The sequence below is a fragment of the Hypanus sabinus genome, chromosome 17 (assembly GCF_030144855.1).
Source record: "Hypanus sabinus isolate sHypSab1 chromosome 17, sHypSab1.hap1, whole genome shotgun sequence".
Lineage (NCBI taxonomy): Eukaryota > Metazoa > Chordata > Chondrichthyes > Myliobatiformes > Dasyatidae > Hypanus > Hypanus sabinus.
This window is the reverse complement of record NC_082722.1, coordinates 61,566,599-61,593,392: the sequence shown is the minus strand read 5'-3', so window position 1 is coordinate 61,593,392 and position 26,794 is coordinate 61,566,599. Positions and strand designations below refer to the sequence as shown.

Here is a 26,794-nt window from a genome sequence, read left to right as displayed (position 1 = left end):
TGATTGGAGGTCTGTAAACAGTTGCGTTCTGCAGGGATGAGTGCTGTTAATGACATATTTATGTATATAACTTGCAAGAACAGGTAGATAGTATGATTAGTAATTCTAGACAGAAAGATTAGGAAGTATATGTATGTGGTGGAGAGTATATTGACTGGTTGCATCATGGTTTGGTACGGAAACACCTGGTTCAGGAAGTTATTACCTGTCGACCATCAGGGTCTTGAACCAGAGGAGGTAACTTCACTCAAGTTTACTCACCCCGTCACTTAACAGTTCCCACAACCTATGGACTCACTTTCAAGGGCTCTTCATCTCATGTTCTTGATAATTATTTCTTATTTATTGTTATTTGTTTATTTTTTTCTTTTGTATTTTCACAGTTTGTCATCTTTTGTACATTGATAGCTTGTATGTCCTGTTGCGTGCAGTTTTTCATTGATTCGATTGTATTCCTGCTGGAAAATGAATGTCAGCATTGTATTTGGTGTCATATATGTAATTTGATAATAAATTTCCTTTGAACTTTGTAGTGACACGAAATTTGATGAACTTCTGGATGGTGAAGGAAGTTGTCAAAAGATAGACAAGTTGGAAATATAAATAGAGCTTAATTCTTCCAAGTGTGAGGTATTAACCATTCCAAAGTGGCACTGGATCTTGCAAAGTTACAACCCACCACCCACCCCCCAATTTCACAAATATTTTTCACTTGCATTACATGATACAACTTGCATTCAGAATCCTTTAAAACAGTATTCTGTAAAACAGTAATAGCACCACTTTAGAGTTCTGTAGTAAAGAGAGAGAAAAACTTCTTGAAAGCACCATTTAACAGATGTATAATATATACAGAAGCTGGTTAACCCATTAAGTTCTGACAGCAGATTATTTGTTCCTCCAAATTCGAGAAGCCTCTAGTGCCTCTATAGCAGGGGGTCCCAAGCTTTTTGTTAATACCATGGACCCAAACATTAACTGAATTGCAAACCTCTGATCTATAGTATACAGTTGTTTCACTTCTGATACCATACCCCCATTAAATCTAATTATGATGTGATGATGTGTCAGAATTTTCGGAATCAGAATCAGAATCAGGTTTATTATCATCGGCATGTGTCATGAAATTTGGTAACTTTGCAGCAGCAGTTCAATGCAATACATAATATAGAGGAATAAATAAATAAACCAACCAAAAATCAATTACAGTATTTGTATTTTGCATAGATTAAAGTTCATGCAATGACAGAAATAACATATATTAAAAAAGTAAGGTAATATTTATGGGTTTAACGTCCATTTAGGAATCGGATGGCAGAGGGGGAGAAGCTGTTCCTGAATCGCTGAGTGTGTGCCTTCAGGTTTCTGTATCTCCTAGCTGATGGTAACAGTGAGAAAAGGGCATGCCCTGGATGCTGGAGGTCCTTAATAATGGACGCTGCCTTTCTGAGATACCGTTCCTTGAAGATGCCCTGGATACTTTGTGGGCTAGTACCCAAGATGGAGTTGACTGAATTTATGACCCTCTGTGGCTTCTTATGGTTGGGAACAGATAAGGTCCTCAGAGATCTTGATACCCAGGAACTTGAAACTGCTCACTCTCCCCACTTCTGATCCCTTTATGAGGATTGGTTCATGATCCTTCATCTTAACCTTCTTGAAGTCCACAATTAGCTTTTTCGTCTTACTGACATTGAGTGCCATGTTATTGCTGTTACACCACTCCACTAGTTAGTATATCTTGCTCCTGTATGCCATCTCACCTCCATCTGAGGTTCTACCAACAATGGTAGTAGCACCAGCAAATTTATAGATGCTATTTGAGCTATACCTAGCCACATAGTCATGGGTATGGACAGAGTAGAGCAGTGGGCTAAGCACACACCCCTGAGGTGCACCAGAGTTGTTTGTCAGCAAGGAGGAGGTATTAATCCGCATAGATTGTGGTCTTCCCTTTCGGAAGTCAAGAATCCAATTGCAGAGCGAGTACAGGGGCCAAGGTTCTGTCACTTATCAATCAGGATTGTGGGAATGATGGTGTTAATGCTGATCAATTGTTGATGATCAGCATCCTGACATTGGTGTTTGTATTGTCCAGGTGTTCTAAGACCACGTAAAGAGCCATTGAGATTGTATCTGCAGTTGACCAATTATGGCAACAGGCAAATTGCAGGGGTCCAGGTCATTGCCAAGGCAGGAGTTCATTGTAGTCATGACCAACCTTTCAAAGCATTTCATCACTATAGATGTAACTGCTACTGGGTGATAGTCATTAAGGCAGAACACATTATTCTTCTGAGGCACTGGTATAATTGTTACATTTTTGAAGCAAGTGGGAACTTCCACCTATAGCAGTGAGAGGTTGAAAATGTCTTTGAGTACTCCCGCCAGCTGGTTGGCACAAGTTTTCAGAGCCTTACCATGTTCTCTGTCAGGGCCTTCTGACTTGCAAGAATTTACCCTCTTTAAAGAAGCTTCCAAGACAGAGATCACAGGGTCACCGGGTGCAGTAGAGATCTTCACAGTTATATTCCCCCTTTCAAAATGAGCATAAAAGGCATAAAAGGACAGTGAAGCATTGCTGCCATTCATGCTATTGGGTTTCACTTTCTAGGAATTAATGCCTTGCAAATTCTGCAAGAGTTGTCATGCACCCTTTGTTGCCTCCAAACTCATTCGAAATTGTCTCTTCGCCCTAGAAATAACCTACTGCAAGTTGTACCTTGTTTTCTGGTATAGACCTGTGTTACCAGACTTGAATGCCACATATCTAGCCTTCAGCAGACGATGTACCTCTTGGTTCATCAATGACCAATCGATACAACTATAATTTTGTGCTATGAAATTTTATGCACTTCTTAAATGAGTCTGTCATTTGACATTTCTAAATAGTTGTAGGTGATAAATATTCAATCAGGTTATTGCTATATCAGTATTGGCTTTAATTTCACAAAAATGAAAATGGAAGCCATTGATGGAATTCCTACCCGCTCACAGAGAAGTTTTTGTCTTCAGAAGTTGATATCAGTTTACTTGCTGTTTTCTCACCTAAGCTAAGGTCATGGTTTTCCTCAGCACAAGTAAGGGGCAACTTTAATTCCTGAAATTCAGTTAGATCATTGTAGGCATCCGTTAGTCTCGTGAGAACATGGATTTGCGCCTTGGAAGGTTTCCAGTGCGCAGGCCTGGACAGGGTTGTATGGGGCAGTTGCCCAAGCTGCAAGCCTTCCCCTCTCCACGCCACCGATGTTGTCCAAGGGAAGGGCACTAGGACCCATGCAGCTTGGCACCGGTGACGTCGCAGAGCAATGTGTTGTTAAGTGCCTTGCTCAAGGATACAAACATGCTGCCTCAGCTGAGGCTCGAACCAGTGACCTTCAGGTTACTAGTTTGATGCCTTGCCCACTAGGCCACGCACCAACACAGATAGATCAAATCTTTGTAAAAGATCTTAAATGAATTTTCTGCTGTGAATGATATGATTTTTTTTTGTTTTTTAGCTATCTACCTGCTGCGGTAACAGAAGACTCTGAGGAAAGGGGATTTGGAGGCAGATTGAAAATTTCAGCTTATTTACATTCTGCAGGGTGAAGTAAGCATCATAACTCTTCTTTTTAATAAGATTATGGCTGATCTTTCACCTCGGCACCAGCTTCCTGCATTAACACATATTTATTAATTTCCCTCAAAATCTAAAAATCTATTTGTGTCTTGAATGCACTCAGGAATTGAGTTTTGAACAACACTCGTGATTGGGCAACACTGAGCCTTTGCACAAAGCCATCAAGTGCTGCCACTCTTGCAATACCATGGGAGTGAGCTCAGCCGCTCACATATACAACACCCACGCTCAATGCCAGAAGATGCCCATGATCATGGGAGTGAGCTCAGCCGCTTATGACTGAAACCAGACAGCAGCCGCTCACATATACAACACCCACGCTCAATGCCAGAAGATGCCCATGATCAGCAGAGAGTAATGGGGTCTCTGCCACTCAGTCAGAGAACACGTTGTTCTTACTTTTTTTTTGAAGATGTGTGTGTTCTCCTGCTTGCCATCCCTTCCTACCTTCTAACCTCAGGGGTTCCTCTCTCATCCCCTCACCTCATGTGTTTATCAGAGAAATACTTGTCATGTTCCCTCAGTCCTGACCCTGGGAGCCTCAGGAGAGAGAGGACAAGGGACAGAGAGGGTGATAAAGAGGAGGGGAAATAATCAAGGCGTGGTGAGAAAAAAAGGTAAAAAAAAATGAAGAAAGATATTTTATTTGTTTTCTACTAGTACTTTCAAGCCCAATAGACTTATTAAACAGCAAAAAGTGAAGCACAGATGGTCTCTTTCTACTTATCACTGATGCAGGTCACCACTTTATGATGGAAATGCTGCAGGTTACTAAGGTATGCTGTGCTCAGCTGGAAATTACAAAAAATTGTGAGGCTCCATAGTTTTTAAAACAATCCTACATCCCTACACACAAAGGGGCAGTCTTTGACGTCAGGGCAGAGTTTGGGTTAGGGACCATGTCGTCTGAGAAGTTTCAGGATCAATTGAATGCATTAGTGAAGTTCCCAAGTGCCGTTTTTCATTGCATATTTTTCTCTGTGCCCCAGGTTAGAAAGCATCAGTGCACAATCACCAGGGTAACCACAACACCAGATAATGGGCTTGTGGTAGCACTAACTGGCCAGCTGGGTGAATTATCTGGTGAATTATTTATGTCAGTAAAACTAACTTATTGCAGGAATATTAAGCAGCAAGACTTGAATTAGCTAAAGAATTGCACAAATGACCCCACACAAAGACTCTAACAAAGAACTGACTACGGTGAGACAAAGTAGAATGTACTAAGGAATTCCAGACAATGGTTGACGATCAGTGTGCTGTTCTGACGTAAATCCACAGGATTTAACAGAGAGAAAAGGGCAAAGTGACACAATTTCCATTTCAAGACCTCTTTTTTCCTCTAAAACCCTCACATCTCACTTCTTCTCACACCATCTCTGTCTCCACAGTATGCAAGAGTAGCATTCTAAATGAGCATTCAAAATTAATTGGTGACTCAATTACATGAAGTACATGGCACACAGCAACAGCCCTAAAAGCTTAACCAAGCAAACTGGTGTATGCTTCACTCTGGCATCTTCTTATTATTGACTGCCTTATCTGTCCTCTGCTTAAATGCATCAATTCTGTTTTAATAAAGGCTATAAATTTCTTCTGAAGAAGAATATCTTCATTTTTTGATGGTTAGGTTGTTTTACTGGACTTTAATATTGATGTGCCCCAGAAGAGGAGTAAAGTCCCTACATCTACAATATTAGAGTCTTTCAGAAGGATGTCCTGCAGATGCTACCACAGTCTGGAATGAATGAACCCAAAAAATGAGCCAGATTGTCAATCTTGACCGTCTAACATTTTTGCATATCACAAGCAAGAGCATTTCAAGACTCAATAGCCTTTCTCTCCTGTTCTCTTAGGGTCTCTACTTCCCATTTGGCCATTCCCTGGAGTTACTGGCCTCCCTATCAGCCACGGCCATTGTCTCCAGCCTCTACAGACTTCTCAAAGTTACTCAAAATTAATCAAAGTTAAGACACCTTTCCAAAATTTTGTCTTTCCATTTGTAATGCAGCTGCATTTTCTATGAAGTGCTTCCACAATTTAGTTACAACTTTATCCTAGCTTTTTAACATCAGCTGTTAGGTTAATATACTGCCTTTACTGATAGGGAGAACTTAAAAGTTCTGATGAAATGCTTCAATGTCTTTCTTTAGAACATAGAACGGTGCAGCACCCTAACAGGCCCTTTGGTCCATGATGTCAATGCCAACCTTGATGCCAACCCAAACTAATCCCATCTGCCTGAACGTGGTCTATATCCCTCCATTCATGGGGCCATCAGTTCCTCATGAAGGTTCTTGGTCTAAAAAGTCAACTGTTTATTTCTCTCCATGGATTCTGCCTAACATGCTGAGATCCTTCAGCATTGTGTGCATTGTGCATCTAATGTATGTTTTTCCCACTTCTCTAGAAGGATGTATCCTAGTATACAGTGTCCCATTTGACCTTATAATCAAATGACCACCATTTCAGACCAAAGGCCAAAGTTTTTGCTACTAATGGTAAACAATATGTGGAAAGAATGCTGGGAAAATGATCCACTGTAGGCCATTTTACACCATCCCTGGTGCAAGTTCAGAAGAATGGTAATGCAATCAAATTGCACTTCAAATTTCTGTGGGGTACTCATCTGCAAAGCAGCACATTCATGTTGAACACTTGAAGTTTTGTTTCATTAGTGTTAGAAATGAATGCAAGTGGAATTAGAATCATAGCCTGATTTTTTTTTACCCAATGTTGACACATATCCACTTTCTGCTCCAAGAAATAAGGATGAGAAATGGCTACTAAATTTGACTATCATAAGGAGATACAAGCAGCATAAAGCAGATCATTTCCCTAAAATTTACTTCTTAGAGATGGTTGAAGCTAGTTCAATGAATTTTTTAGTTGCTTTAGACCTGATGGTTGTTTATGTCATTTTTTTCAATCAGTACAAATAATCAGTACAGTGAAGCTGATATACAGTACTTGTACTTATTTCAAATATATGATTTTATTTGCTTTTATTTTGTGGGCAGTGATGAATGATTTGCTGCATTCATTCTCCTGCATCTTACGCTTGAAGAGTTCTTTGCCAAAACCATTTAGCTAGCAGAGTTTAATTCATACATCATTACCACAATTCAGATGGCCAGTTCACCACGGGGATACTCTGAACTCAATGTACAATGGGTGACAGAGGCCCAGATATGAAAACTACCACGAGACCTCAAAGAATGCAGACATGCATTCTCCAAACTATTATAGATGGCCAGGGATCAGCCACACACTCCTCACCCGACAGCTCAGAATCTGACACTCACTTCGACAACCAGAACTTTCCCAAGAAGTGTGCAATCCCGTTCCTGGAATCCCAAATCCTGCAGAGTATTCAGAATGCCTTTTGGGAAAAAATGCTGTGGGATATAGTGGCATATTGTTTAAAGATGTTAAATAATAATTGAGAAAATCGGGTTCAAATTCTGGACTATCATTTAAAAGACTACCAGGCTTAATAATTTCCTCGGGGAAGGAAATCTGCCATCCAATCTTGTCCTATTAAGGGGCACTTAAGGGGTCAATAGAGGTAAATGATTGCATTGTTACTGGCATCTGCTGTCTAAGAATGCAGGAAAGCTTATATTGTCATACATAAAAACCACTGTTGCAAAAAAACCATTGTAAATCATCTCCATTATTTAAGATATAAATAGGTATCTAAGCACATGTTGAGACTGGCCCCAGTTTTGCTGTGGAGTCTGCCATGAGTTTACCTTGATTTTGCAATGATGAATTACTCCAAGTACAAGCAAATAACCAGACAATGAATGAAACAAGGCACCTGGAGCCTGAGTAAATACAAAAAAAAATCAATTCCTTTCAGTGCAAATTCAAGATATTTGAAATAGATCAGGCACTAATTTTAAAGGGACCAAGAACTTCAAAGTAAAGTTCAAAGCTCAGATGATGAGCTACATCCTAGGATGTGCTGGGACACACCATCAGTGATGTAACCTGGGGTCACTGGGTGTTTTGGGTCTTGCAACGTCAGACATCCTCTCCCAGGTGACCCAGCCAGGGTTGATCAGGCCCAGGCTTGTGTTCCAGCAGCATTGGTCCATGGAACACACTTCTTGATCCATAGCCATCTGTAGGCTCACTCAGCAGCCTCTGTGATGGTCCTGATGGCTCTTCACTTTGCAATCCCCATCACGCCAAGGAGAGAGTAGATTCTGCACAGCGAACAGCCAGCAAGACCTCTATACCCCTTCTCTATTGGCTTGCATCATGTTCTCCACCCTCTGTCTCCAGCATTGTGCTACCAGCTCCTCATGTTTGGCTTTCTTACGCTCATACGACTCCTCAATCCAATCTTCCCAAGGAGCTGTAGGTTCTACCATGACCACCTGCTTTGAGGATTCTGACAGAATGACCATGCCAGGCCTCAGGGATGATGCACAATGAAGTTGGGGAAACTTAATTGCTTGCCAAGATTGACTTCCAGTTCCCAGTCAGACGCTGTGGCAAGCAAGCCTGCTGGTGATCTGGGCTGAGACTGTAGTTGGTCTCCAGCTTTGATAAAGGCTATGGACTTTGTGGGGTGGTAGAAGTGCCTACCGTTGTTAATGTTCAAGAAGATACTTTCTGACACTGCACATGGTCAGTGGCCTTCTCCCAGTGCTTTTGGGCAGCTTCTGAGCTGTTCCAGGGTCTCTCTGCTAAACTTCTCATTGGGATTTAGAAATGGAGGTCCGAGGCTAAGAAGAACCTGAAGGGGTGATGATATCTAAGAACAGTGAAAGGTTGCGGACCCCATCTCTGTAAGGACATTGTTAATGTGGCGGAGATGAAAGATGAAACAAAGCCACTGATGAGAGCAGCTCCGAGAAAGGGTGAGGTAATGCTACAGTAATAAAAGGTTGAAAGTAAAGTGTGATGTTGCATGGCAAAATTCATGGATCTCAGGAATTAGTGACGACTGTGGTTTAAGGAGCTCTTTGAGGTTTTTTATAATCCTAGGCCAATCCAGAATATTGACCCCCTTGAATTAAGTCGAAGTAAGAAGAGGTTGCTGGTGAGGGATGTGGTTGTAGATGTTAGAAAAAGAGAAAGCAGTTAAGGCAAGCAATGAAACAACTTCATTGATATTCACTCAATCAGAATGCATCAGCAATTTGGAGAAGAAATGGAAGAGAATTAAATACTATAGTATCTTTAAATGGATTAAAGGACAGAAGAAGAAACTAAACGTAAGAGTAAATTTATTCATTGTCAAGTACAGAAGGAAAAATAACCATGAGAGTGAGTAAAGGACTGATTAAGAGAGAATGGTGAAAAAAGAAATCAAAGAAATCATAGAAAATACATAACAAGAAATAAAGGCCAATTTAGCCCATCATGAGGGTCTAGTTGATAAAGAGCAATCTGCCTGATTCTATCTTTCAGCTTTTCAGCTATACATCCTGGTACTTTTTCATTTGTGATGATGATTTAGACCTCTACCATCTTTGCAGCAAGTTTTAGATTCCTCCTTGTCAGAAGGGATTAGTAGCTTTTATTTATAATATGATTATGAAGATACAACCAGAAATATCAGTTAGAATTAAACAAGAATGGGAAAAAGAACTTCGATATAATATATCAACAGATAAATGGGAAAAAAAATTTGCAAATGGTTAATTCTTCTTCTATATGTGCTAAACATGCTTTAATACAATTTAAAATTGTACATAGAGCTCATATGTCTAAAGATAAACTTGCTCGATTCTATTCTCATATTAACCCTCAATGTGACAGATGTCATTCAGAAGTGGCCTCATTGACCCATATGTTTTGGTCATGTCCCACTTTACATAATTACTGGAAGGACATATTTACTACTATTTCCTCAATTTGGAATATAGATTTACAACCTCATTTTATTACTGCAATTTTTGGCATACCAAATGAAGATGGTAATCAGTTTTCCCCTTCAATCAGACGAATGATTGCTTTTGTAACATTAATGGCCAGAAGGTCTATATTACAAAATTGGAAAGAAGTAAATCCTCCTACCACGTCTCAATGGCTTTCTCAAACTATTTCTTATCTGAGCCTGGAAAAAATTAGAAGCACTATTTTTGACTCATCAATTAAATTTGAAGAAACTTGGAGACCGTTTATTCGACATTTTCATATGAATTAATTTGGCCTTTTCCAGACCTTCTCTCTGCTTATTCATGTTCAGGTATGGAGTTCCGGAGTTTGTTGACACTATCATATACTTGTAAACTATTATTATTGCCCATGTTAGTTTAGTTTAGTGTTTTATTTTTCTTAATATATACTTTTTTTTCACATATTTTCAATTTTTTTTCCCTCTCTTTTAATGGTTATTTTTGTTTTTTTTCATATATAATCATATGGACTTGATTGATTAAGGTATTTTCTTCTGTTGATGTTTAATAGGATATTGTTATCTTATTATCAATGTGATTTCAAGTCTATTGTATTCATAATTTACTCATTATTATGTTATGTTTTTTTGTGTATATATGAAAATCAATAAAAAGATTGAAAAAGAAAAAAAAAAGTTTTAGATTCCTATTTTGGGCAAAACAAATTGTCCTTATCTGCTCTTTGATTCCAATACTGTACCAGCTATTCACCTTGGTTGCTCTAAAAGTGAATTTAGTACAGCCACAGTGAGACACAGCACAGAAATAGACCCTTTGGCCCACGAACTCCGTGTTGACATTCAGCCACCTATTTACACTAATCCTATTTTATTCTCCCAACATTCTACTTACAAAATCCACAACCTATTACAGAAGGAATGGAGCATCTCACTTGTAATATTAATTTCCATTGCCCAAGGCTATATGATCATAATTCAAAGTTCAATTTATTATCAGAGTACTATACACTTATTATCAATGTATGCTTAAATTTATTATTCAGCAGCCCAATCAGCAGTAGAGGTAAGCCAAGCATCAACGTTTCTCACAGGTCGGTGACGCTTGTTTTAAAGTATAGAAGGGACTAGCAAGGCAGCCATTGTTGGGAGTGGGCCAATGGGGAGAGTAGGAGTGTCAGGCTTTGGCTCAAAGGAGGCTGCAGCTCAAAAGAGGCATAGGCTCTGAGTGAATTTCTGATGAGGTTCCTTTTTTTTCTCTCTCCTACTGTACCAAGTGTAGCAAATTATCCATTGTATACTATTCATACTGGATGTTGGAGTCCTGGGGAACCCAAAGTCTCCCAGGGAACTACACCTGCCTGAAGTGCATCCAGCCTCAGCTCCTTGAAGACCATCTTAGCAACTTGGAGCAGCAGCTGGATGACCTTCGGCTTGTACAAGAGAGTGGAGAGATAATCAATCAGGGTTACAGGGAAATAGTCACCCCAAAGTTACAGGAGGCGAGTAGCAGGGAGACTGTCAGGAGAAATAGAAAAGTGAAGAGGCAGTTAGCACAGAGCACCCCGGTGGCCATTCCCCTCAATTATAAGTATTCCGTCTTGGATATTATTGGGGGAGATGACCCCCCCCCCCCCCACAGGGGAATGCCACGCAGACCGGGTTACTGGCACTGAGCATAGGTCCGTGGTGCAGAAGGAAAAAATGGAGAAGAGGGGAGCAGCAGTGATAGGGGACTCAATAGTCAGGGGAACAGATGGGAGACTCTGTGGATGTGAACACAACACCTGAATGGTATATTGCCTCTCGGGTGCCAGGGACAGGGACAACTCAGATCGCATCCACAGCATTTTGGAGGGGGAGGGAGAGCAGCCAGATGTCTTGGTACATATTGGTACCAATGACATAGGAAGGAAAAGCAAAGAGGTCTTGAAAAGAGAATTTAGAGAGCTAGGCAGAAAGCTAAGAAGCAGGACCTCCAGGGTAGTAATTTCTGGATTGCTGGCTGTGCCATGCACCAGTGAGGGTAGAAACAGGATGACTTAGCAGATAGATGTGTGGCTGAGAAACTGGTGTAGGGAGCAGGGTTTCAGTTCTTGAATCATTAGAATCTCTTCTGGGGGAGGTATGACCTGTACAAAAGTAACGGGTTGCACCTGAAAATGAGGGGGACCAATGTTCTTGCGGGCAGGTTTGTTAGAGCTGTTGGTGAGAGTTTAAACTAATTTATCGAGGGGGTGGGAACCAGAGCGAAGGGACTCAGGATAGGATGAATGGTAAAAAAGCAAAGAGAACCTGCAGACTGTCAGGAAGGACAAGCTGATGATAGGACAAAATTGCCACCAGCCGGATGGGTATCAGTGCATTAAGGATGCAGAATCAAAAAAGTTAGTAAATACAGCACTCAAAGGGTTACATCTCAATGCACGGAGTATAAGAAATAAGGTGGATGATCTTGTGGCACTTATTAGGTATAATGTTGTGGCCATCATTGAATCGTGGCTGGAGGGTTGTTGGAGTTGGGAGCCGAATGTCCAAGGTTACACATTGTATTGGAGTAACAGGAAGGTAGGCATAGGGGGTGGTGTGGTTCAGCTAGTAAAAGATTGCATCAAATCAGTAGAAAGATGTGACACAGGATCAGAAGCTGTTGAATCCTTGTGTTGAGTTAAGAAACTGCAAGAGTAAAAGGACCCTGATGGCAGTTATACACAGGCGTCCCAGTAGTAGCTGGGATGTGGACCACAGATTACATCAGGAAATAGAAAAGGTGTGTCAAAAGGGCAATGTTATGATAGTCATGGGAGATTTCAACACAGGTTGATTGGGAAAATCAGAGAGTGAATTTGTTGAATGCCTATGAGATGGCTTTTTAGAGCAATTTGTCTTTGAGCCTACTAGAGGATCGGCTATACTGGTTTGAGTGTAATGTAATGAATTGCGGTGATTACGGAGTGAAAGTTGAAAGAACACTTAGGAGGTAGTGATCACAATATGATTGAATTCAATTTGAAATTCAATAGGGAGAAAGTAAAGTCTGATGTAGCAGTATTTTAGTGGAGTAAAGGAAATTACAGTGGTATAAGAGAGGAATTGGCCAAAGGAAATTGGAAGGAGATGCTGGCAGGGATGACAGCTGAGCAGCAGTGGTGTGAGTTTTTAGGAAAAATGAGGATAGATGTATTCCAAAAACAAAGAAATACTCAAATGGCAAAATAGCACAACCGTGGCTAACAAGGGAAGTCAAAGCTAATGTAAAAGCAGAAGAGGGGGCATACAGCAAAGCAAAAATTAGCAGGAAGACAGAGGATTGGGAAGCTTTTAAAAACCTGCAGAGAGTGGTTACAAGAATCATTAGGAGGGAAAGGGTGAAATATGAAAGCAAGCTAGCAAACAATATCAAAGTGGATAGTAAAAGTTTTTTTTTGTGTATGTAAAAAAAGTAGAGAGTGGATATAGGATTGCTAAAAAATGAGGCCAGAGAAATAATAATGGAGGGACAAGGAGATGATAATTGAACTAATTAAGTATTTGCATCAGTCTTCATTGTAGAAAACACTAGCAGTGTGCCAGGTGTCGCAGGGTGAGAGGGAAGAGATGAGAGTGCGGTTTCTATTACAAGGGAGAAGGTGCTCAAAAATATGAAAGATCTAATGGTACATAAGACACCCAGACCAGATGAACTGTATCCCAGTGTTCTGAAAGTGTTAGCGGTAGAGATGGTGAAGACAGTAGTAATGATCTTTCAAAATTCATTGGACTCTGTCATGGTGACAGAGAACTGGAAAATAGCAAATGTCACTCCACTCTCCAAGAAAGGAGAAATGCAGCAGAAAGGGAATTATAGAACAGTTAGCCTGAACTCAGTGGTGGTGGGAAGGTGTTGGAGTTAGCCATTAAGGATGATGTTATGGAGTACTTGGTGACACAGGACAATGTCAGCAAGGTTCCGCTAAGGGAAAATCTTGCTTGACAAACCCATTGGAATTCCTTGAGGAGATTAGAAGTAGGATAGATAAAGGGGATGCATTAGATGTTGTATACTTGGACTTTCAAGTGTGGCCTCTGACAAGGTGCCACACATGAGGCTGCTTACCAAGTTAAGAGCCCATGGTAAAACAGGAAAGTTACTGGCTTGGTCAGAGCATTGACTGATTGGCAAGAGGCAGCAAGTGGGAATAAAAGGATCTTTTTCTGGTTGGCAGCCAGTGACTAGTGGTTTTCACTGACAGGGGTCAGTGTTGGGACCGCTTCTTTTTATGCTGTATATCAATGATTTAGCTGATGAAATAGATGGCTTTGTTGCCAAGTGTGCAGATGATATGAAGATTGGTGGAGGTGCTGGTAGTGTTGAGGAAACAGGTAGTCTGTAGAAGGACTTAGACAGATTTGGAGAATGAACAAGAAAGTGGCAAATGAAATACAATGTTGGAGAATGCGTGGTCTTACACTTTGGTATTAGAAATAAATGTGCGGAATATTTTCTAAATGGGAAGATATTCCAAAAATCTGAGATGTAAGGGGACTTGGGAGTCCCCGTGCAGAACACCCTAAAGGTTAACTTACAAATTGAGTCAGAGGTGAAGAAGGCAAATGTAATGTTAGCATTGATTTCAAGAGGTCTAGAATACAATAACAAGGGTGTCATGCTGAGGATTTATAAGGCACTGGTGAGGCCTCACCTTGAGTACAGGTATTATGAACAGACACTGGCTTCTTACCTAAGAAAAGCTGTGCTGGCGCTGCAGAGGGTTCAGAAGAGGTTAACAAGGATGAATCCAGGAATGGAAAGGTTATGCTATGAGAAACATTTAATAGCTTCAGGGATTCAGAGGGATGAGGGAGGATCCCATTGAAACCTTTCGAAAGTTGAGAGGGCTAGACAGAGTAGATGTGGAAAGGATCTTTCCCATGATAGAGAAGGCTAGGACAAGAGGGCACTGTCTCAGAATAGAGGGGTGCCCTTTTGAAACAAAGAGGCAGTAAAATTTCTTTAACCTAAATGTGGTGATTTTGTGGAATTTATTGCCACAGCTGGCTCTGGAGACTAGCTGGTTGGGTGTATTTAAGGCAGAGCTTAATAGGTTCTTGATTGGACATGGCATCAAAAATTATGGGGAGAAGGCTGTGGAGTGGGGCTAAGGAGGGGAAATAGGATTGTCCATGATTGAATGGCAGAACAGACTCGATGGCCCAAATGGCCTTATTCTGCTCATATGACTTATGGTCTTATGGACTTGTATATACGTCACCATGAGATTTCTTTTCTTGAGGGCATTTACAGAAAATAAAAAGGAACAAGAGAATCAATGAAAGACCACACACAACCAAGACAGACAATCGACGTGCAAAAGACTACAAACTGCAAATACAAAACAAAAACAAACAAAATAGTAATAAAGATAAATAAATTAGAAATAAATATTGAGAACATGAGTCATAAAGTCCTGGCGTGTGAGTCCATATTTTGTGGAATCAGCTTGGTGTTTCACTTCAGTTCAGCAATTCTTTAACACCTTGAGCAATAAGTGAAAAGATTTTAACTTATATAAAGTTACACAAAAGTGTTTAGTTCATACACATCATGCAAATTCATCCCTACTCCGCTCCTTGCCTCTCCCCTACCTGGTTCAATCTGTCTATTATCCCTCTCCCTTCCTCAGACCACTAATCACCCACTTGGTATTCTTGCCTCTCCCTTTCACCCATTTACACTGCCTATATTCCCTCTCTGCCCTTACTCCTGATGAGGATTCTCAATCCAAAATATCTACAATGCTTCTTTTTCCCAGCCCCTCCTTGCAGCAGGTATTAGTCAACCCGTCAAGTTCCTCCGGCAGATTGAATGTTGCTCCAGATACCAGCATCTGAGGTCTCTTTTGTCTTCCTGAGGTTAACTTCACAGCATTTCTGCATTACTTATGCATCAAGTGAAAAGATAGACTTGTTGCTGGTGTTACAGAAAATTCTGACTCAGTGCTGTTTGTTTTGAAACCACTGTTTCATAAGATAGAAACTCGTCTAAAGAAAACAAGAATTGATTAGTTCTATTTTATTGATGGAAATCATAAAATCACAGCTGCATTTTATCACCATAAATGTCCACCTTTTCCAGCACAGAACATTGCCTTTATGTTTTATTTTGACTGCAGATATCCTTCAACATTCTTAGATTAGTACAACCATTTACGAGGATAATTATTATTTCCGCTGAGAGATGAACAGTGCAATTAAAAAGGACATTATAAATGTTTTTAAAGGAGATTGTTTCTGAGCACAAGGTGAAATGTTCCCATTTTCCACAGATGTTTCAGTTTGCCTCAGCAAGGAATTCGCTTGCAGGGTCACACTAACCCAACTGGAATTCAAACTGCAACGTTGAGCAGTGGACAACTGAAGGTTCTCCACAGGTTTTGTGGTAGGGCTTCAGGGAAATCTGGGCTAAGGTACAATCTTTGGGAAGTTCAGCTGCTTGGACAGGGTTTGAAGGGTTCAGGATGGAGGGTGGTGGGTATTAAAATGACAAGTAGCCTAGAAATGGACACGTAGTGATGGTGGCTTGGTGGAGAGAAGGTGTGGAGTTACGTACTTGGAGTAAGTGCGAGGAGAGGCCAGGAATAGCAGGAGAATCGGGACCAAGGGGAAGGGGTAAAGTGCCAAGAGAGAAGGGACATTGAGGGAAGAAATTAGTGGAAGGGGGTGTGATGAGATTTGAATGATTGTTCTAAAGTGGACTGTTCCTTTAAACAAGAGAGAGAGGGAGCGAACAGCTTGTGTGCTAATTCAGCAGCAGGGAGAGAGAGAAAATCTGTGAGTTGCCTTGGAAACTGAAAGGCAGAGCTATATGATGGACAGTTCGTGTTCCGCACTACTGAGATATATACAAGGTCAGATGACTTTTTAAACAGACACACAAGAGACACACAATGCCAGAGGCAAGGAGGACGCTGGTGAGCTTTGTGTACCCACGACAAGGGTGTGGTTTTGCTCACAGTGTGGACAAAGGGGTGATGGGTGGGGAGCAATCGGTGTGGTTAACCCTGGGCTGAGTTGATAACTCCATCACAGAAGATGGCATCCTCTTTTATGGTCACAAGTGGTGACTTTAAATAAGTCTCGGCAGCAGGAGGACGACGTGGAGGATCAGCATCGGCATTGGGAAGACAAACCAACTCCCTATCTCTCTCTCTCCAACTCTACTCAAATCAAATTCCAGAAATGAACTGATTACTTACTATCCCTCTGTAAGACTGTATCACCTAACCACCTGAGCTGGACAGCTTGGGAACCTCATTTACTCACACACATATATATATATACTTTGCTAATCTGTTTACCTTATCTTGTTTTATATTACTTTATTCACGTAATTACTAATAAAATAGAGTTTATAACGGAAGATTCAGACTCCAGGTGTGTGCATTTCTGCTGATTCTTTTTAACCAGTTACGGGGTACGTAACAGTGGGGTACTAAAGAAGGGGGTAATGAAACATGGAAACAGAGGCTGGAGATGGAATGAAGGCAGAAGGACAAACAAAACAACATGCACAAGATGAGATGGTATGGTATGTAAGGGTCACATAATTAAACATGCATGCTTTTCCCACTCCTTGGAGTTTGAAACTAATTATCTCAAAATCATCTTAATCGACTGCTTAAGATGAACGTGACTTTATGGCAGGAATAAGAACTACTTAAATGCAGAAAATAACTGCAATCAGGGCACACGCTTGATTTGTTTCTCTAATTCCTTCACCATCCCTTCTCCTTCCCTGCAGTCTTTGATTCTTTGCTGTTATGGAATTCTCACTGAGCCAGATGGCCTTCAGTATCTCAAAGTGTCCTTTTGAACCAGACCAGTCTGAACTTAAATCAGATGCCTAAGTTATTGATATTCTAGAAACTAATTGTTTCTAGATTATTATTGACTTAGGGATCTGATCAAAGGACCAAATTTCTTACAAAGCAGTTCCCAGAGAAGTTAAAGCATTAGAAATGCTCCAACTATTCCCTTTGATGCCTCACGCTCTTTCACATTTATAAGTTTCCACTTATCCTGTTCCACAGTGATTTCTGGCTGAGACAGCAGGCTCTGATTTTTAATATATTATCAGGTCTTACACAATACAAGGGAATGGCTTGGCAATGTTTGAGAGGCCCACAAATGCTTCCCTTCCCTGCTACATGAAAGCACTTCGATATGGCTTGGCACGTCTTGTCAACTTCATACTAACCCAGTCGAAACTTAAACAAAGCTCACAAGTTGTACCATGTGTGAAGCTCATAAAATTCATTTATAAGCACACAATACAGATCTAATATGTTTCATTTGTATTTCATATATCATATGTATCATTTAGGGAGGCATTAACGGCGATCTTTCAAGGATCGATAGATTCTGGCATTATACCAGATGACTGGAATATTGCAAATGTTACTCCATTATTTAAGAAGGGTGGGAGGCAGCAGAAAGGAAACTACAGACCTGTTATCCTGACATCAGTGGTTGGGAAGTTGATGGAATTGATTGTTAGGGATGAGATTATGGAGTACCTGGAGGCACATGACAAGATAGGTCAAAGCCAGCATGGTTTCCTGAAAGGAAAATCCGGTCTAACAAACCTACTGTAATTCCTTGAGGAAATTACAAGCAGGGTAGACAAAGGAAATGTAGTAGACGTGGTGTACTTAGATTTTCAGAAGGCCTTTGACAAGGTGCCGCACATGAGGCTGCTTAGTAAGATAAGAGACATAAGAGCCCATGGAATTACAGGAAAGTTACTAGCATATAGGCTGGTCGGCAGAAAACAGAGAGTGGGAATAAAGAGATCCTATTCTGGCTGGCTGCCGCTTACCAGTGGAGTTCCACAGGGGTTGCTGTTGGGACCGCTGGTTTTTATGATGTATGTCAATGATTTGAATACAGTATTAATGGATTTGTGGCTAAATTTGCCGATGATACAAAGATAGGTGGAGGAGTGGGTAGTGTTGAGAAAACAGAAAGCCTGCAGAGACTTAGACAGTTTAGGGGAATGGGCAAGGAAGTGGCAAATGAAATACAATGTTGGAAAATATGTGGTCATGCACTTTCGTGGAAGAAATAGATGGGCAGACTATTATTTAGATGGAGAGAGAATTCAAAATGCAGAGATGCAAAGGGACTTAGGAGTCCTTGTGCAGGATGCTCGAAAGGTTAACCTCCAGGTTGAGTTGGTGGTGAAGAAGATGAATGTAATGTTGGCATTCATTTCTAGAGGTATAGAATATAAGAGCAGGGATGTGATGTTGAGGCTCTATAAGGTACTCATGAGACCACACTTGGAGTATTATGTACAATTTTGGGCTCCTTATTTTAGAAAGGATATACTGGCATTGGAGAGGGTTCAGAGAAGATTCATGAGAACGATTCCAGGATTGAAAGGGTTACCCTGTGAGGAACATCTGGTAGCTGTTGGGCTCTATTCCCTGGAGTTCAGGAGAATGAGCGGGGTACTCATAGAAACATTCAGAATGTTAAAAGGCCTGAACAGATTAGATATGGCAAAATTATTTCCCACGGTAGGGGATTCTAGGACAAGAGTACACAACTTCAGGATTGAAGAACATCCTTTTAGAACTGAGATGCAGAGAAAGGGTACAGAGGAGATTTACTAGGATACTGCCTGATTTTGAGAGTGTGCATTATGATCAGAGATTAAGGGAGCTAGGGCTTTACTCTCTGGAGAGAAGGAGGATGAGAGGAGACATGATAGAGGTATACAAGATATTAAGAGGAATAGATAGAGTGGACAGCCAGTGCCTCTTCCCCAGGGTACCACTGCTCAATACAAGAGGACATGGCTTTAAGTTAAGGAGAGGAAAGTTCAAGGGGTATATTAGAGGAAAGTTTTTTACTCAGAGAGTGGTTGGTATGTGGAATGCAATGCCTGAGGTCAGTGATTGAGGCAGATGCACTAGTGAAATTTAAGAGACTGTTAGACAGGTATATGGAGGAATTTAAGGTGGAGAGTTATATGGGAGGCAGGGTTTAAGGGTCGGCACAACTTTGTGGGCCGAATGGCCTGTACTATGCTGTATTGTTCTTTGTTCTTTGTACTTTAGTCAGAGGTGGTAAATCTGTGGAATTTGTTGCCATGAGCGGCTGTGGAGGCCAAGTCATTGGGTGTATTTAAGGCAGAGAGAGGATAGGTTTTTGATCAGCCACGGCATCAAAGGGTATGAGGTGAAAGCAGGGGAGTGGGGATGACTGGAAGAATTGAATCAGCTCATGATTGAATGGCAGAGCAGACTCGATGGGCCGAATGGCCTATTTATGCTCCTTAATTTTATGGTCTTATGATCTATGGTCATTTTATAAGTAACCTGTACCTTGTTAAAATTATTGTCCACTTTCGGTTAGACGAAGATACGTGCAATCCAATTAAGTGATTCTGTTGGCTTTTAAGCAGGTAGCCACCACCATTGTCTCGGCACCCGGTGAGATCAAAATCCAAAGTTCAAAGTAAATTTATTATCAAAGTACATATATGTAGCGTATACAACCCTGAGATTTGTCTTCTTGAGGGCATACACAGTAAATCCAAGAAACACAATCGAATCGATGAAAGACCACATTCAGCAGGGCGGACAAGCAACAACAAAAGGCAACTGACTGCAAGTATAACAGAGAAATAAAAGAAAAGAGAACATGAGATGCAAAGTCTTTGAAAGTGAGAAAGATCGAGCATGAAAATCTATGAGATTTACATCTACTATTATTCTCTCTCTCCAAATGCACATTAAACCTCAGGTGTGTAGCATCTATAAAATGCATTGGCTATGCATCTAGGTTCATCTAACAACACCTCCCAAGCACACTGACACCAAGAATGACAACATTCTGTAACAGGACCCATTCCAGACTCACTAATGTAAGCCTGACCTAGTCCTAACTGCGCATAGCCCTCTAAACCTTTCCTGTCCATGGGCCACTCCAAATGTCTTTAACCACTGTATCTGTAACACCTCAACAGCTTCCTTTGGTAGTTCATTCCATATTCCCATTACACTGTGTATAAAAATTTGCCCCTCAGGTCTCTTTTAAATCTTTCTCCCCTTAACATAAACCAATGCCTCCTATGCACATTTTAGATGATGAAGTACATGTGGTGAAGCTGATTAAAAAGGAGCTTGTGGGAGGATCTTGCGGCATAGGTGCCTGACCTCCTATCCCTTCAAAGCCTTTCCACCATTTACAAGGCTCAGATTATTTGCACTTGCCTGGCTAGATGCTCTCTCAGCAACATTTCAGAAGCTGAACGTTATGTGGAACAAAGCATTCCTTTTTCTGACACCCATCCAGCAGTAGAAATGATGACTGTCTTAGACCCCTACATAGATGCTGCCTGCCCTGCTGAATTCCGCCAGCAGTTTGTGTGTACTGCAGCAGAAATATTCAATCCCTCCTTCCTTGATGCAACTTGGTTCCAGTGAGCAATGAAGAAACTGGGCTGCAGCAACTCACCAAAAATCATTTCACAACCCGCGACCCATTACCAAGAAGAGTCTTGGCACATTCTCCTCCTGTCATACTTGGTCCTGACCTGGAAGTACATCACCATTCTTTCATCGTCACTGGGTTTGAATCCTGGAACTCCTTTCTCAACAGTGCTGGCACCAGAAGGACCTCTGTAGTTCAAGAATTGGAACTGGAATTGGTTTACTATTGTCACATGAACCAAGACACAGCAAAATGTTTGTCTAGCATGCTGTTCACAAGGATCAAATTGTAACACAGTGCAGTAAGTTAGAATATGGTAAAACAAGAACAGAATGCAGAATAGAGTGTAACAGCTGCCAAGAAGTCACCACCTTCTCAAGTCAGTTAGGGATGGGCAATCATTTTATATACTGTATATATACACATACAAACACATATGTGTATGTTGCTTTGGATTTCCAGCATTTGCAGAATTTCTCATCTTTATCACATTTATATACAGTACTATCAATTCCTCGGCATATATCTATAGCTGAGTGTGTTATACTTTTGCACAGTACTGTAGTAATATTATGTATTGCTCTGGATGCCGCTGCAAAAAAAAAACAAACACATTTCATGACTTATGTAAGTGATGGTAAACCTGATTCTGATGTGGATCTCTATTGTGGACTGAGTGTGGGAAGGGAGCCAGGAGAGGGGAATCATGGTTAGGAAAAGGGGAAAGGAGGAAGGACGGAGCAGGAAACACCAGATGTACGTTCTGTAATTATGAATAAACCAGTGGTTTGGAATCAAATGACCTAGCCAGGTGTCCCGGTACTGGGTGTGTCTGCACCCACAACCGCACCCACCCCCCACAACCCTGGCACTTACCCTCTGCTACCAGTCCCACACCCCACCTACAGTGCTCCATTCTCACCATTCCCAACGTCATTTACTTCTGCCAGATTTACAAATTTACTGTCCGCTCCATGTTGACAAATACGGTATATATATATATATATAGTATAATAATATATATATATATACTATATACTCACAGTAAATGTTGCACACCTTTTTGCTCCGTAAGGGATTTTAAGCTGCATCTGGATTTGTAGAGTAGTGAGAAAATTGATTATTCTCCACACTAGCTGGAAGGAACCAGTGACAGACGGAACCAGAGTTCTTTCCCATTGTGCTTTAATGAGCTTTCCACGCTGGCAGTTCTTGACTGCTAATGTCTAACATAATTAGTCTGATGGTATCATATCATTTTAACCATAAAATCTCCAAAAGCCCCCACTGCTGTACTAAAGCAGCACTTTCTCTATAACACTATATTCTACATTCTGTTACTTCTTCTCCCTTTGAACTGTCTCTAGTTGGGAAGGAGCTGTCTGGATGGCATGCCAAACAAGGCTTTTCATGGTATGTGGGTTCATGTAACAATGATAAACTAATTACTAGTGTTGTACTGCCAGAAGTTGCATATTAAACTAAGACCCTCTCTAAGTAAATGATATAAGCGGATTTTCCCAGGTTACCTGGCCGATACTTAACCCATAGTGACATCACTAAAGCACACCATTGCCATTAATTTACCCAAATGTTTGTGGGAACTTGATGTGCACAAGCTGTTATTACAGAGGAAATGAAACGGTTGACTGTGCTTCTAAAAACACTTCATCGGGTAATAATTATAAGGCATCAAGAACACATTATAAATGCGTGCTTTCTATGTTTCTGTCACAGATTCAAAAGATCAAATGGCTCAAAATTTCCATTAAAAAGCTAAAGAATCTGCACAGAACTGCTGGTTTAACTGCTTAGTTATGCAGATGTTTGGGATTTCCACCCACTGGAGTCTCCGCTGTGACTGATCACTGCTATCATGCCAAACACTAAACTTCTTCATTTATATCTTTGGTGCCTGTGGAGTATTTTACAAAGACAAGAAACTGTTTGCCAGCAAAAGGTACCTATGTTCACCAGCAACATCTGAAAGAGCTGCCTAGTTTAATATTTTCTAACCTCCATCCAGGCTTATTGTCCAATGACATGTTCTAAGCTACAGAACCTGGGACTCTGATCCTCCTTCTGCAACTGGTTGCTTGATTTGGGGAAATGGGGCTGAGGGGGAGAAAAAAAAGGATCAACAATAATTGAATGGCGGAGCAGACTCGATGGGTCAAATGGCCTGATTCTGCTCCTATCTCTTATGGTGACTACAATCTGCGCAGATTGGTGATAACATCTGTCTTGCTGACAGTGAACACCGGCAGACCTCAGGGGTGTATGTTTAGTCCACTGCTCTACTCTCTTTGCTCCCATGACTATGTGGCTAGGCACAGTTCAAATGTCATCTATAAATTTGCTGATGGTAAAACCATTGCTGGCAGATGGAGGCAAGAGGGCATACAGGAGAGAGCTACACCCCCTAGTTGAGCAGTGTCGCAGTAAAGACCTTACACTCAGCATCAGCAAGACCAAAGAACTGATAGTGGACTTCAGAAAGGGTAAGATGAAGGAATACAAATCAATCTTCATAGAGGGATCAGAAGTGAAGGGAGTGAGCAATCTCAGGTTCCTGTGTATCAATGTCTCTGAGGGCCTAAACTAGTCCCAACATTCTGATGCAGCTATAAAGAAGGCAATACAGTGGCTATATTTCATTAGGAGTTTGAGATGTTTTAGTATGTCACTGATAAAACTTGAAGATTTCTACAGGTGTACCGTGGAGAGACTGTGACTGGCTGCATCACTGCTTGGTGGGGGGTGGTTGTTGGCGGCTACTCCACAGGTTTGAAGTAAGCTGCAGAGTTGTAAAATTAGTCAGCTCCTTCATAGGCACTAGCCTCCATAGTATTCCAGACATCTTCAAGGGGCAGTGCGTCATAAATGAGGCTTCTAACGTTAAGGAACCAAACAACCACCCAGGACATGCCATAGTCTCATTGCCACCATCGGGAAGGAGGAACAGAAGCCTAAAGGCACACATTCGGCTTCTTCCCTTCTAGCATCCATTTTCTAAATTGACATTGAACCCATGAGGACTACCTCACTTTTTAAATTTTATTTCTGTTTCTGCACTAATTATTTAACTTTTTAATCTACATACAGTATATATACTTAATTATATATTTATCATGTATTACATTGTACTGCTGCCGTTAGGTTAACAAATTTCATGACATATGCCAGTGATATTAAGACCAGAAGAAATAGGAGCAGAATTAGTCCATTTGGCCCATCAAGATTCTTTGGCATTTCATCATAGTCGATCCTTTTTTTTCTCTCAGCCCCAATCTCCTGACTTCTCCCTGTATCCCTTTATGCCCTGATCAATCAAGAATCTATCAACCTCTACCTTAAATCTACATGAAGACTTGGCCTCCAGAACTGCCTGTGGCAAAGAATTCCACAGTTCACTACCCTCTGGCAAAAGAAATTCCTCCTCATCTCCATTCTAAAAGGATGTCCCTCTATTAGGAGGTTGTGTTCTCTGGTCTTGGATTCTCCCACCATAGGAAACATACTCTTCACATCCACTCTATCATGGCCTTTCAAAATTCAATAGTTTCAATAAGGTCACTCCTCAATCTTCTGAATTTGAGTGAATGCAGGCCCAAAGACATCAAACGCTCTTCATATGACAAGCCATTCAATCCTGGAATCATTTTCGTGAACCTCCTTTAAACCCTTTCCAGTTTCAGCATATCCTTTCAAAGATTAGGGGCCCAAAACTGCTCACAATACTCCAAATGAGGCTAATCAGTAAGTCTCAACATTACATCCTTGCTTTTATATTCTAGTCCTCTTGAAATGAATGCTATCTTTGCACTTGCCTTCCTTACCTAGACTCAGCCTGCAAATTAACCTTTAGAGAATCATGCACAAGGACACCCAAGTCCCTTTGCACCTCAGTTTTTTGTATTTTCTCTCCATTTTGAAAATAGTTAACCCTTTCATTTCTTCTACCAAAGCAAATGACTATAAACTTCCCCACACTGTATTCCAACTGCCAATTCTTTGCTCACTCTCCTAATCTGTCTAAGTCCTTCTGTAGTCTCTGTATTACCTCAAAACTACCTGCCCCTCTATCTATTTTCATAACGTCTGCTAACTTTGAAACAAAGCCATAATTCCATTATCCAAATCATTGACATAGAGTAAACCATAAAAAGATTTGGTTGCAACACAGATGCCTGTGGAACAGCACTAGTCACTGTCAGTCAACCAGAAAAGGCCCCCTTTGTTCCCAGTCTTTACCTCCTGCCAATTAGCCACTGCATTATCCATGCTAGAAGCATTCCTGTAATACCATGGGCTTGTAGCTTGTTAAACAGCCTCATGTCTGGCACCATGACAAAGGTCTTACGAAAATCCAGCTACACAATATCAAGCCATTCTCCTTTGTCTATCCTGCTTTTGTTATTTCTTCAAAGATTTCCAGTAGATTTCTCAGGCAAGATTTTCCCTTCAGAAAACCATAGGAGCATATTTGGACCAGCCAGTCTGCTCCACCATTCATTCATGGCTGATCCTTTCACTCCTCAGCCACTGTACAGCACCCAAACAGTGATACAGCCAGTCAGAGTGCTCTCCACGGTACATCTGCCAGGGGTAATAAGTTCCACAAATTCACTACTCTCTCGCTAAAGAAATTTCTCCAAGGCTCTGTTTTAAATGGATGCCCCTTTATCCTGAGGTGGTGCCCACTTGTCCTAGACTCCTCATCATGGGAAAGATCCTTTCACATCAACTCTGTCTAGGCCTTTCAACATTCGAGAGGCTTCAATGAGATCCCCCACCTCCATTCTTTTAAATTCCAGTGAGTACAAACCAAGAGCCATCATATGTTCATCATATGATAACCCTTTCCTTCCCAGAATCATCCTTGTGAACCTCCTTTGAACCCTCTCCAGTTTCAGCACGCCCTTTCGAAGATAAGGGGTCTAAAACTGTTTACAATACTCAAGATGAGGCCTCACCAGTCCCTCATAAAGCCTCAGCATCAAATACCTGTTCTCCTATTCTAGACCTCTTAAAATGAATGCTAACACTGCATTTGCTCTCCTCATCGCCGACTCAACCTGCAAGTTAACCTTTAGGTTGTTCTGCAAAATGACCGACAAGTCCTTTTGCATCTCAGATTTCTGGATTTTCTCTCCGTTTAGGAAATAGTCCGCACATTTATTTCTGCTACTAAAGTGTTTGACCAAGCATTTTTTACATTGGATTTCATTTGTGACTCTCATGCCCAGTCTCCTAATCTGTCTAACTCCTTCTGCTACCTACCTGTTTCCTGAATACAACCTGCCCCTCCGTCAATCTTCATATCATCTGTAAACTTGGCAACAAAGCCATTTATTCCACATTTAATCATTTATATACAGCATAAAAAGAAGTGGTCCCAACACTGACCCCTGTGGAAATCCACTAGTCACTGGCAGACAGCCAGGAAAGGATCCTTTTATTCCCACTTGCTGCCTCCAGCCAAAGCTCCAACCATACCAGTAACATTCCTGTAATACCATGGCCACTTAGCGTAGTAAGCAGCCTCATGTGTGGCACCTTGTCAAAGGCCTCCTGAAAGTCAAAATATACAACATCCACTGCACCCCCTTTATCTTACCTACTTGTAATCTCCTTAAAGAATTCTGGTGGGTTTGTCCAACGGGGTTTTCTTAAAGAAACCATGCTGACTTTATCCTATCTTGTCCTGTGTCACAGGAGATTTTCATAACCTCATCCTTGACAATTGATTCCACCATCTTCCCAACCACTGAGATCACACTAATCGTTCTACAATTTCCTTTCTGCGGCTTTCC

The 26,794-nt window shown here is 41.1% G+C and overlaps 1 long non-coding RNA gene across 2 annotated transcripts in view; it reads right to left on the bottom strand.

Annotated features, from left to right (window-relative positions):
* LOC132406996 (uncharacterized) overlaps positions 1–22,328 on the bottom strand; it is a 59,296-nt gene extending 36,968 nt beyond the window's left edge. For both annotated transcript variants that reach the window (XR_009516330.1, XR_009516331.1), the window contains exon 1: positions 22,022–22,328. This is a non-coding gene — a long non-coding RNA (uncharacterized LOC132406996). The remainder of the gene's footprint in view (positions 1–22,021) is intronic.
* Between the last annotated feature and the right edge of the window lie 4,466 nt (positions 22,329–26,794).